This window comes from Cryptomeria japonica, chromosome 11, assembly GCF_030272615.1.
Source record: "Cryptomeria japonica chromosome 11, Sugi_1.0, whole genome shotgun sequence".
Lineage (NCBI taxonomy): Eukaryota > Viridiplantae > Streptophyta > Pinopsida > Cupressales > Cupressaceae > Cryptomeria > Cryptomeria japonica.
Genome location: NC_081415.1, coordinates 183196619 through 183210907, shown reverse-complemented (window position 1 = coordinate 183210907; position 14289 = coordinate 183196619).

The window sequence follows — 14289 nt, the reverse complement described above, 5'->3', positions numbered from 1 at the left end:
AGAAACCTTGGGCTTCAGTGACCTCCTTTATTTTTCCATCAAAATACCTCTCCCATCAATATCACTATGCCCCATCGATGAATGGAATTATTGTCTCACCGAAGCCTTTCTTTATCCTCTCTTGTCATCTTCCACCAATAAAGTTGTATCAGTGAAACAACGCATATCAGAGACATGCCTTTTAGCCTCCTCGAAACCTACTTCCTCATCGATATCTTTTATCGATGTAACTTCTTTTTGTTTGATTGACTTTATTCTTTCGATGAGTCCCTTTGTACCAATGGTATTATCTCCTTGAAGACCTTTTCCCGTTGATGAAAACCATCTCCACTTTCCTCGATATCTTTTGTCGATGGAATTACTGTCTTCGATGAGTCTTCTCTAAGGTTCATTGATGTTTCCTTTCTTTGATGGCCCTTCTATATCGATGAGACATCGTTGGGTCTCATCGATAATATTTGAATCCATATATCTTTATAAGACGCTATTATACCCGCTTGATGACTTGTGGGCTATCATGGTATTAATGAAAATGATGATTTCTTCTAAAAATAAGGGGCTTTTATAATTTAATTCCGCAGATAAACATTCAAATTTGATGCTCAACAGTGGCTCTTACTAGGGATGGGGGTATGCTACAGATATTTCCAAGAATCTAGACTCTCTAGTTTATATAAGGGAAAGGAGATTTGAAGAAAATGTGGCTTTTTTACAATGGCAGTGAGACCTAAACTATTATACATGAGGATGGTTCCCCCTTTTCCCTTTAGGAAAAGAATTTTTTTAAGAATTGTCCGTGCACTGGTAGTTCTTGGACTTCTCCTATAATATTTTGGAGAAAATAGGAATCCTCTCCTACTCTATCCATAATCTCATAAGGTCCAAGCCATAAAGCTTCAAACTTACCATGTTTACCTTTATCTTGACTCCTAGAATTCCACATCAAAACCAAATCACCAATTTGAAATTTCCTATCTGTTGTTTGTTTGTCATACAACCTTTTCATCTGATTTTGGATTTTAATGTTTTGTTCCTGAGCTTTTGCCCTGACTTCATCAAGCTTTATCAACTGCATCAACCTTTCTTGTAAAGGGTCATCAATCTCTATCCCTCCTTGTGTTATGAATTTATATACCGGTAAGAGGTTATCTAAAGGGATTCTAGACCTTTTACCATAGACCAATTCATATGGAAATTTCCCTGTAGATTTTTTAACTGTCACTCTATCTGCCCATAATGCTAAATTCAATTTTGAATCCCATGCCTTCTTATTTTGTCCTAACATCTTTTTGATGATTTTTAGGATGTTTTTGTTACTTGACTTGACCTACCCATTACCTTGAGGGTGATATGGGGATGAATGAGATATTATAATGCCATAATCCCTGCATAAAGCATTGTATTCTTCAGACCTAAAGGTCATGCCATTATCAGAGATGATCCTTGTAGGAACACCGAATCTAGTGATGATATTTTCCAGTATGAATCTTATCACCACCTTATTGGTAGCCTGTTTAGTAGGTATTGCTTCCACCCATTTGGTAAAGTAATCTATGGCGACCAAGATCCATCTATATCCCCCACTCGATTTCTCTGATATTTCTCCTATAAAGTCTATTCCCCACTGTTGAAATGGTTCTTCAACTTGCATTGGTCTTAGTGGGAGTGATCCTTGATATTTCATTTTGCCCAAAAATTTCTGACAGGCCTCACACTTCCTAACATAAGCATAGGAATCATTGAAGACTCGTGGCCAAAAATAGCCAGCTCTCAATATCTTGTGTGTGGTAGTTTTGGCTGAGAAATGACCACCGCAAACCCCTTCATGCATCTCTTGTACGATTTTCTTTGCTTGATGTTCATCTAGGCATAACAATAATATCCCATCCCTATTCTTCCAATACAAGTCTCCATTGATGATCACATATCTTGTGGATTTTAATTTTAGTGTTCTCTTTTGATTATCAATCATATCATCTGGACATTTTATGTGTCTGAGATAGTACATGATGTCATTATACCAGGTTGTATTTTCAATACTGAAGCTGGCTTCATCCATGCCAACCTCATTTACCTGAAATTCTTCAACCTCTACTCCTGCCATAAGTTTAGCTAGTCCCTGACATTTGATAACTTGGGAAATTTTGAGCTCAATATTGAATTCTTGAATCTAATTGATCCATTTGCACCTTTCCCCTGTGACCTCGGTCTGTGTAAATATGTCTTTTACTGTTGCATTAGGAACATATGCTATGACTTCTACACCTACCAAATATGGTCTGAATTGTTTTACTTCTTTTACCAGGGCATAAGATTGCTTTTCATTTAGGTCGTATTTAATTTCGGATGAATTCAGTGACTTACTGAAATATGCAATAGGTTGTTCATAATTATCCTGGTTCTTTTGTAGCAAGAATGTCGCTATTGTATGGCATGATGCAAATGAAAAAACCAAGAAGGGTTTATTAAAATCTGGGGATATCAATACTAGTGCCTCAGATATTGCCGTCTTTATGTTTATAAATGCATCTAATGCCTCTACATCCCAATCAATTCTAGCTTCCTTTTTCAACATCCTCACTATAGGTTTTATGATATCTGCAAAATTAAGGATGAACCTCCTGACAAAATTGATTTGTCCAGAAAATGATTGAATAGCATTGACAGTCTTTGGGATAAGCACTTCATTTATTGTAGCTACTCTTTCGGGGTCAATTTTCACCCCTTCCTTGGATACTATGTGTCCCAGGAGCTTTCCTTCTTTAACTGTGAAGTGACATTTATTTGGATTGAGGGAAATTCCATATTCCAGGGCTTTCTTGAATATCTTCTCAAGGTGACCGCAAAGGTCTTCAGCCCTTTTTGAATAGGTTGTTAAATCATCTTGATACACTACCATTATTACATCAATCAGTTCTGCAAACGCTACATCCATTGCCCTCTGAAATATTACTCCTGCATTTGTTAATCCAAATGGCATTCTTGCATACACATATGTGCCCCATGGTGTTGTGAAAGTTGTCTTATATTTTTTGTCTTCTTTAACTTTCACCTGATTATACCCTGAGAATCCATCCGTCATGGACAATAAATCACATCCAGTTACTTTTTGCAGCATATTATCCATGTTTGGCAAAGGATAATTATCTTTTAATGATGATATGTTCAGATTTCTGAAGTCCACACATAGTCTTATGTCCCCATTTTTCTTTCTGATAGGCACCAGGTTTGAAACCTAGGTAGAATATCTACAAGGTTTGATTACCTCTGCATCTTTCATCTTTATTATTTCCTCTTTCATTTTAGGTAGTAAAGTCGGATTTATAGGTCTTTGTTTTTGTCTGAATGGTTTAGCATCAGGTTTGAGAGGTATCTCATGTTGGAAAATATCTTCATTGTATGCTTTGAGGTCATCATAAGACCATGCAAATACATGCTTATATTTTCTGAGTAACCTTACCAACTGTTGCTTCATTTCAGGGGTCAATTTATTACCAATAAAAACATGCCTTGGTGATTCTTTGCTTCCCAAATCAATTTGATCAACATCAATTTCTTTGACTGGAGCTCCTTTGATCTCGACTTTCTCCTGTATGTTGAAATCTCTTTCTAATGCGACTAATCCTCTAGGTATCTTATTCAATTTTAATTATATGATTTCTTGTCCCAACAAAGTCTCCTTCCCATTTGTCATCTCTACAAAGTTATTAAAATTGATAGCTTGTGCTTGGTAGTGATCCACACAGTGCAAAAACTTTAACAAATCATTGTCATCATGAAAAACTTGCCAGTTGTACAAATTATCCGGAACAAAAGGCCTAACTTTTATTTCCATTTCTGAGACTCCATTCAGTCTTATATCATTCTCCTTCAAAGCAACACTGGCCAAGAAGTCAGCCATGATGTTCTTTGATCTGTCAATCTATTTTATTTGGAAAGCATCAAATAGTTCTATCGTATCCCATATAGCATCCCTGTATTGTTTCAACCTAAGATCTTTGGAGGCATATTTTCATTTGATTTGAGATATTACTAGTTCTAAGTCTCCAAAGACACTAAGCAATTTGATTCCATGCTTGGTAGCCACATTTAGTCCAGTGAGTAAAGCTTTGTATTCTGCAATATTATTTGTACACTCAAACATCAGTTTAAAAGAATATTTGAATGTCTCTCCATCTGGTGAAATAACTATGGTCCCAGCCCCACTTCCTTCCTTGCTGCATGATCCATCAAAGTACATCTTCCATACTTTATCTTTACTCTCCTTGACTGTAGACTCTATCAGGGTCAATCCTCTCAATTTTTTTTTTGTCAACTTTACTTTGAAGTTGTCCATATATGACTGGATGAAACATACCAAATCAACAAGTTCCACCTCCTTGATGATGTATTTAGAGCAAGGTTCTCTCTCAATCCTTACCTCCTGTCCATTTACTGGTATAGTAGCATATGATAAGTCTAGCTATACATGGCCTCCTATCAGGTTCGACCATTGTCTTGATAATAACATACCATAGTTAGGAGGGACATCAACCACATTGATGTCCGTTTTATAAGATGCTTCTGGACATGCTGCCAATTTGAATTCAACATCCATAATGACACCAACCACTGGGATGGAACGGTTATCCATGGCATAGCATTTACCAAAATTTGTGTCCACTGACATTCCAAGTTCTTTCATGACTCCTACTAGCATTACATTTATAGGAACTCCTAAGTCAATCATGCAATTTCTTATCATCTTGTTATTGATCATCAGGGTTAAATAAAATGGGTCTACTTGAGAGGGATTTTTTGTTATTGTTGACCCCAAATATATGGTTGGAATAGGGTTATCATTATTTTGGCTATTTTGTTTATGTTCTTTGGTCTCTTCCTTAGATACACCATTGATCACCTTCAAGGTTTTTTCTCGATACTCTGAGAACTTCATCGTCTCAAGTAGTGGGACAGACACCTTCATTTTTGTCAAGGTATTGGCAATATCAAATGATGTTGTAGTAGGCAGTACTAAAGTGTCCATCTGTTGGGTCTCAAATCAACAGATTGAATAGGTTCTAAGGAAATACCAACTCCTATGATCAAACTCTCCAATTGACTTGGCCAACTTATAGAGTGAACCTATTTGGTTACTAACCCTCTCACTTTAGGCTCTGCAGGACCTAGGCGGGTATACCTACTCACTAGTTGTTCCTTCAACTAATGCTTTGTATAGAAAATTTAGTGTCTTAATCTGATATCTCCTAGTCTCAGAATGGCATAAGTTTCTTAAACAAACTAATTTCAGATGTGTGTGTTGATCTATGTATCTTACAAAAGTATATATGTTACACTTTGGCTAAATTACCTACTATACTTACTCTACTAATCCTAATGCTTAAAAGTAAAGGGTGATTGGTATGGTTAAAGGGTTTGTTTACAAATGATCAGTGCCTTTCCTCTTATTTGGGCTACAGAGTCTTATATTTCTTCAGAACTTATTGTGTAAACTTATGAGATGGTTTTTAAACCCACCCCCTCTCGGCGAGTCTGTCAATTACTATTTCTTATGAGCTCTACTTCAATGTCTATATTGTAAACCGCTTGAATGAATTTAACCCTAACTTTAAGAGACCATCCAAGGAAGAAATATAGGGAACAATTACAATTCACAATTAAATCTTTTTTGATCCAAATCTACAATATGAAACACAAAATTTCACTCGAAGAACACAAATAACCTTATCTCCTTTAGATAATATCACAAGCAACTGCCTTCTGAAAATATGTTAACTCTCAACACATATGAGAAAGAAAATGCAATTGGTTATTTTTGATAAAAAGTTTAAAAGTACAAAATTGCCTCCACCTCTTGTATCTCTCCTCTTTACATTTTACATCACACATATATATGTGGTTGAATGGTTTTCATACCCCTTTGGGTGAAAAGACACCCCCCTTTTAAATATAAATAATTCCAAATCCCAAAATTTCCTTAGTTTATGTAATTAATTGTCACTTTACAAGTTGTTTAGGCATATTAGAGGTGTTTTAAGGCTATTTTATGGGTATATAATGGATAAATGGTCTTTAAATGATGTAAATACCCCCTTTGATGCTTCACAATCCATTTTTTATGCCCATTATTGTGTTTATGTTATGGTTTCATATTGTGCAACAAATATAAAATATATTACTTGTACCTATTCAACATATATATATATATATATATATATATATATATATATATATATATATATATATATATGTATATGTATGTATGTATGTATGTATGTATGTATGTGTTTAGAATTTTTCTTGCTCCTTGTCTTGGAATTTGGAATTCTAAAAATTGTAAAATTTAGGGTTCCAATAGTGGCTTTATCTAGGGATGTATGCCCCTTGCGGGCATAACAAGAATTAAAATCTTTGGTAGAGCAGACCATGTGCCTTATTCATTGACCTATTTTGGTGGCCTCAAGCCCCCAAAACTGAACACTAATTCTTTCCTCTATCAAACATTTGATTCTCATCATGAAGTAGTGTAAAAACTTTGAAATTAGTGATATCACCTTATTGGCAATTCCTGTCATAAGATGCATTATCCATCCTTATTTTATAAGAATTCTTTATTTCACCTGGATTACCATTATCGCTTATTCCATAGGAAATGGTATTTATACTTTTACAAAAGTTTGCTTCTTGTGGCATTTGCATATTCTTCATCTCTATTTTATTGGAATGTTGCATATTATCTAACTAGTACTTCTTTTCACCTTTTATTTTATCTCTATGTGATGTACCTTCCTTTTGTAACTCTCTTATTTTTGTGATCCTTTTATCACGTGACTTAGCCATATTATTACCCATGTTGTCTTCACACATTTTTGTTGTTGAAATGTGACGACTGATCAGCAAAGTACTGTACACTCAGCACATATCCTCGCCGGGGTCTGGGGCCCGACTGGGCCCCGGACAGGGGTTCAGGGGTGGCAGCCCCTGAGAAAAAAAATTTTGCCATTTTTTCGTTGATGAAAACCGACATTGTAATAAAACCCTAAAAAGGCCGACTTTGTTTGTTGCCCTAAAAATGCATGTTATAAGCGACTCAGATGCTTAAGGCATTGTAAGGTTGATGTACTATTTTTGCTGGGTAATAAGAAAGATTGGACGGCTGTGTATGGTGGACGTAACCCATTCTGGGTGAACCACATTAAATCTCTGTGTTATCTATGTCCTGTTTTATTTCTTTATCTTTTGTATTTAAATCTGCATATAATTGTTAGTTCATATTTGCTTCGGATCTGCTTGAAACCCTAACAATTGGTATCAGAGCGAGATTTTCTATAAATTGGCAGGACTTTCAGATTTGAGTGGGAGCAATGGAGGATTCCAAATTCAAGGTTGAAAAGTTTAACGGCCAGAATTATCAGTTATGGAAAATGCAGATGAAGGATTACCTGTATCAAAAGGATTTGTGGCGGCCATTGGAAAGAAAGGCAAAGAAAATGACCACAATATCAGATGAAGAGTGGGACATTTTAGATAGAAAGGCACTGGGATCCATTCGATTGTGCCTTGTGTCGTCTGTAGCATTCAATATAACAGAAGCAAAAATGATTGTAGATTTGATGGAAACATTGGCTAAGTTGTATGAGAAACCCTTGGCTTCGAATAAGGTATTTCTTATGAAGCGTTTGTTTAATTTGAAAATGAGTGAGGGAGGATCTGTAGCGGAGCACTTAAATGAATTTAATACAATTACCAGTCAATTGTCTTCAGTAAAAATTACCTTTGTAGAAGAGGTTAGGGCTCTCTTGATTTTATGTTCTTTGCCAGAAAGCTGGAATGGCTTGGTTATGGCTGTAAGTAACTCTGTCTCTGGTAAAAATACTTTGGTATTTGATGATATTGTTGGTGTTATCCTAAGCGAGGAAATGCGAAGGAAAAGCATAGGTGAGACTTCAACATCATTGGGTAGTGTTTTGAATGTGGAGAACAGAGGAAGATCAAATGAAAGAGGAAAAGGCCCTGGGAATGAGAAGTCACGAGGGAAGTCAAAGAAAGGACGCTCTCAATCTAGAGGAAAGAAAGATTGCTGGTACTGCGGAAAGCCTGGTCATCTAAAGAAAGACTGTTGGTCTCGAAAAAACAAAGAAGGAGACAAAAATGAAAATGATAGTAAGGAAGCCAATATTGCAAGTAATACTTTACAAGATGCTTTAATCTTATGTTTGGATAATGTTAATGATTCCTGGGTAATAGATTCTGGGGCTTCATTTCATGCTACACCCCATAGAAAATATTTTCTAGATTATGTTCAAGGTGATTTTGGACAGGTATATTTGGGTGATGATGAGCCTTGTCAAATTGTTGGAAAAGGAAAGATAAAGATCAAGTTGCAAAATGGTAATGATTGGTTTCTGTAGGAGGTAACACATGTTCCTAATTTAAGAAGAAATTTAATTTCTGCAGGGCAACTAGGTAGTGAAGGTTGCATAGTTACCTTCTCAGATATTATGTGGAAGGTCACTAAAGGATCATTATTAGTAGCTAAAGGTGTGAAGGTAGGCACATTATATCTATGTACTGGTAACACTTACTCTACCTTAGCTGCTACAGATAAAGTTACTGCAGGGACAAGAACAATAAATGTTGCAAGAACAGATTCGATAATGTGGCACCATAGGCTTGGGCACATGAGTGAGAAAGGGATGAAAATCCTTCACTCCAAAAATCTATTGCCAGGACTAAAGAAGATTGATTTAGAGTTCTGTGAAAACTGTGTTTATGGTAAACAGAAAAGAGTCAGATTTCTCAAGGTTGGGAAAGAGAAGAAGAGTGAGAAGTTAGAGCTTGTACATTCAGATGTATGGGGGTCGGCTCAGGTATCATCTCTTGGTGGCTCTTGTTATTATGTTATTTTTATTGATGACTCAACCAGAAAAACATGGGTATATTTCCTAAAACAAAAATCGGATGTTTTTGAAACTTTTAAGAAATGGAAAGCTTTGGTTGAGAATGAGATAGGAAAAAAGTTGAAGTGTCTCTGATCAGATAATGGAGGTAAGTATTGCAGCAAAGCATTTGAAGATTACTATTCCTTAAATGGGATTCGAAAGCAGAAGATAGTTCCAGGAACTCCACAGGAAAATGGTGTGTCAGAGAGAATGAATAGGACCATCATGGAACGTGCGAGGCGCATGAGATTGCATGCTGGATTGCCCTTACATTTTTGGGCAGATGTTGTACATATTGTTGTCTATTTGATAAATAGAGGACCTTCAACCCCTTTGGATGGTGGTATTCCAAAGGAGGCATGGACTGGTAAAAAGGTAAATTATTCTTTTCTAAAAACTTTTGGTTGCGAAGCTTTTGTCCATGTTGATAAAGAAAATAGAACCAAGCTTGATGCTAAATCTCAGAAATGTACCTTCATTGGATATGGGATAGATGAATATGGCTATCGGTTATGGGATTTTGAAAATAAGAAAATAATTAGAAGTAGAGATGTTATATTCAATGAGAAGGTTATGTATAAATAACAGATGCAGGAAAAGAAGCATGAACAGGACAAACAAGAATATGTGGTGTTGGATGAGATTCCTGAAAATGAAATGCCACAGGTACCTGATGCTCAACAACAACAGATTGTCCCACAAACTCCTGCAAGTGTTAGACGTTCTATGAGGACAAGTAGACCCCCTGAAAGATTTTCTCCTTCTTTGTATTCTATTTTATTAACGGATTCTGGTGAACCAGAAGAATATGAAGAAGCAATGCAGGTAGATGTCAAACAATAGTGGGAACTAGGCATGAAAGAGGATATGGACTCCTTGATGAAAAATAAGACTTGGGACTTAGTCCCTTTACCTGCATAAAAAAGAGCCTTGCCTAACAAATGGGTTTATCGGCTGAAGGAGGAGGAAGGAGGTCAGAAAAGATATAAGGCTAGACTTGTGGTAAAAGGTTTTGCATAGAAAAAGGGTATAGATTATGATGAAATATTTTCTCCAGTTGTAAAAATGACTTCAATTAGAACTGTACTTAGTCTTGTGGCTGCGGATGATTTACATCTTGAACAATTAGATGTCAAAACAGCTTTTCTCCATGGAGATCTGGAGGAGAAAATTTACATGTTGCAACCACAGGGATATGAGGTCAAAGGTAAGGAGAACTTGGTGTGCAGGTTGAAGAAAAGTCTGTATGGCCTAAAGCATGCACCCCGACAATGGTATTTAAAATTTGATAGTTTCATGGCTGAACACGGTTATCATAGATGTCATTCTGATCATTGTGTATATTTTAAGAGATTTGATAATGACAGTTATATTATCCTGTTGCTTTATGTTGATGACATGCTTGTTGTTGGGTCTAACATGCAATATATAAATGATCTTAAACAGAAATTAGCCAGGTCATTTGCTATGAAGGATTTGGGTGCAGCTAAGCAAATTCTTGGTATGAGGATTACACGGGACAAGAAAAATAGAACCTTGAATTTGTCCCAAAGTGAGTATATAAAGAAGGTATTGAAAAGATTTAACATGCAGGATGCAAAAGCAGTTAGTACACCTTTGGCTAGTCATTTCAAATTAACTAAGGAGATGTGCCCAAAGACACAGGAAGAGGTTAATAAAATGTCTAACATCCCGTATTCATTAGATGTTGGCAGTCTGATGTATGCAATGGTATGCATAAGGCCAGATATTGCACATGCAGTGGGAGTTGTGAGCAGGTTTATGAGTAATCCGGGTATGAAACATTGAAATGTTGTGAAATGGATTCTTTGGTATTTGAAAGGAACTACTACGAAGGTATTATGTTTCAAAGGATCTAATGCTGCTCTAAGTGGATTTGTTGACTCTAATCTAGCGGGTGATATTGATTCATGGAGGAGTACTACAGGGTATGTTTTTACTATAGGGGGAACTGCAGTCAGTTGGATTTCTAGGCTGCAAAAGTTTGTTGCACTTTCAACCACTGAAGCTGAGTATGTTGCTGCTATAGAAGCCAGCAAAGAGATTATTTGGTTGCAATGTTTTCTGAAGGAATTGGGTCAGACACAAGAGGATAGCCCATTGTATACTGATAGCCAGAGTGCCATTCATCTTGCGAAGAACTCTGCTTTTCATTCAAGGACAAAGCACATTCAGCTCAGGTACCACTTCATCCAGACTATTTTGGAGGAGGGTCAGTTATGGCTTGAGAAGATTCACACAAGTGAGAATCCTGTCAATATGTTCACAAAGGCAGTTCCACAGGAGAAGCTGATTTCTTCATCGGTTTCTATTGGTCTTCTTGATTGATAATTATGGAATTTATACCAGTCAAGTCCTAGTGTTTTATCATGTGGATGTTGCATGTACAGTGGTGTCGTGTAGTATCAGTCTCCAAGTGGGAGATTGTTCGATGTGGAGCCTGATCAGTCTCCAAGTGGGAGATTGTTGAAATGTGGTGACTGATCAACAAAGTATTGTACACTCAGCACGTATCCTCACTGGGGTCTGGGGCCGGGCTGGGCCCCGGGCAGGGGTTCGGGGGTGGCAGCCCCCGAGAAAAAAAATTTTGCCATTTTTTCATTGATGAAAACTGACATTGTAATAAAACCCTAAAAAGGCCAACTTTGTTTGTTGCCCTAAAAATGCATGTTATAAGTGACTGGGATGCTTAAGGCATTGTAAGGTTGATGTACTATTTTTGCTAGATAATAAGAAAGATCGGACGGCTGTGTATGGTGGATGTAACCCATTCTGGGTGAACCACGTTAAATCTCTGTGTTATCTATGTCCTGTTTTATTTCTTTATCTTTTGTATTTAAATCTACATATAATTGTTAGTTCATATTTGCTTCGGATCTGCTTGAAACCCTAACATTTTGTATTGTCCATACTGTCTGAAATTTCATCTTCTTCATCATATAAAGGATTTGAGAATACATGAAAATCCTTTTCACACATATCATGGTAGTAGGGAATATAATTTTCCTCTATCACTTCATCACATAAGGGGTTTGAAAATATTTAAAAGCCATTTTCAAATTCGCATACATCTTCTTTATCAATTGTATCATCAAGGTACTCAGGTATGGATTCACTTTCCTCATGACTGGTACAATATTTTTCATCAATGTTAGCGACAATTTCTTCAGGTTCTGACTTGTACTCACAAACATCATCAATTGCTTCTTCATCAGATGGGACTTCCAAAGGGATAACTGATTCTTCTATATATTCATCTTCATTTGCATCTCTTATGTTGATGTTACTCATCTCACGCAAATCATGTAGTTTTTTATTCAATTCTTCAAGAATTGAACATGCTTATTCCAAACTATCAGACCCACATTCTCTCATGATCAATTCCTCCAGTATAGCTGAATTAAGTTGTATATTATCAGGAATTTGGAAATAAGTCACCATTATTCTACCAATCAGTTTTTCTATAGATTCACCTTCCTTTCTTCTTATGTTATAGATTGCATTGCCACAATCATAATCCGATTGAATCTGATTTTGGTATGGAGAACCAATTAAAGGGCTAGCGACTGAAGTGTTGTCCTCGATTACACCATAGAATTCTTCCATGAACCACCACTCAAGTTCTTCCCATGGTGAGATACTTTGTGGGGGTAACAAGCTGACTAACTGCTCTGCAACATCCTCCAATGTTAGCACAAACCATTTCATGATCGTTTCTTTTGAGTAGATTCTGAAGGTCTTAATAAACTAATAAAATGAGTTTAGATGCCCAATTGGTGATTCCCTTTCATCTCCATGGATCCTCGGTATACAAATCTTCAACTCACAAGGAAATGTATATGGATACTCAGGGATGTTACCGAAATCCAATGGCTTAAAACTTCTTGGAATATTCTTGCCTCTTTGTGGCTATGGTTGTCACTATGCATATTTTTTTGAAGATGCTTCTCCATAAAAAAATGGATATTGAAACATACTGAATGCTACTGATCTTTTTCATTTAATTTTCCTTTTTACAGAGTCGCCACCTCTTTCATAGAGGACATAAGTTATTTCTTTCTTCTGAATTCTCTCCCACAACAGAGTCTTAATAATTCTCCCCAATAGAGTCACCAATCTGTTGGGTCTCAAATAAAAGATTGGATAGGTTCTAAGGAAATTCCAACTCCTATGATCAAACCCTCCAATTGACTTGGCCAACTTATAGAGTGAACCTATTTGATTACTAACTCTCTCACTTTAGGCTCTGCAGGATCTAGGTGGGTATATCTACTCACTAGTTGTTCCTTCAACTAATGTTTTTTATAGCAGATTTAGTGTCTTAATCTGATATCTCCTAGTCTCAGAATGGCATAAGTTTCTTAAACAAACTGATTTCAGATGTGTGTATTGATCTATGTATCTTACAAAAGTATATATGTTACACTTTGGCTAAATTACCTACTATACTTACTCTACTAATCCTAATGCTTAAAAGTAAAGGGTGATTGGTATGGTTAAAGGGTTTTTTTACAAATGATCAGTGCCTTTCCTCTTATTTGTGCTACAGAGTCTTATATTTCTTCAGGACTTATTGTGCAAACTTATGAGACAGTTTTTAAACCCACCCCCTCTCAGCGAGTCTGTCAGTTACTGTTTCTTATGAGCTCTACTTCAATGTCTATATTGTAAACTGCTTGAATGAATTTAACCCTAACTTTAAGAGACTATCCAAGGAAGAAATACAGGGAACAATTACAATTCACAATTAAATCTTTTTTGATCCAAATCTACAATATGAAACACAAAATTTCACTCGAAGAACACAAATAACCTTATCTCCTTTAGATAATATCACAAGCAACTGCCTTCTGAAAATATGTTAACTCTCAACACATATGAGAAAGAAAATGCAACTGGTTATTTTTGATAAAAAGTTTAAAAGTACAAAATTGCCTCCACCTCTTGTATCTCTCCTCTTTACATTTTACATCACACATATATATGTGGTTGAATGGTTTTCATACCCCTTTGGGTGAAAAGACACCCCCCTTTTAAATATAAATAATTCCAAATCCCGAAATTTTCTTAGTTTATGTAATTAATTGTCACTTTACAAGTTGTTTAGGCATATTAGAGGTATTTTAAGGCTATTTTATGGGTATATAATGGATAAATGGTCTTTAAATGATGTAAATACCCCCTTTGGTGCTTCACAATCCATTTTTTATGCCCATTATTGTGTTTATGTTATGGTTTCATATTGTGCAACAAATATAAAATATATTACTTGTACCTATTCAATATATATGTGTGTGTGTGTGTGTTTAAAAAAATTTCTTGCTCC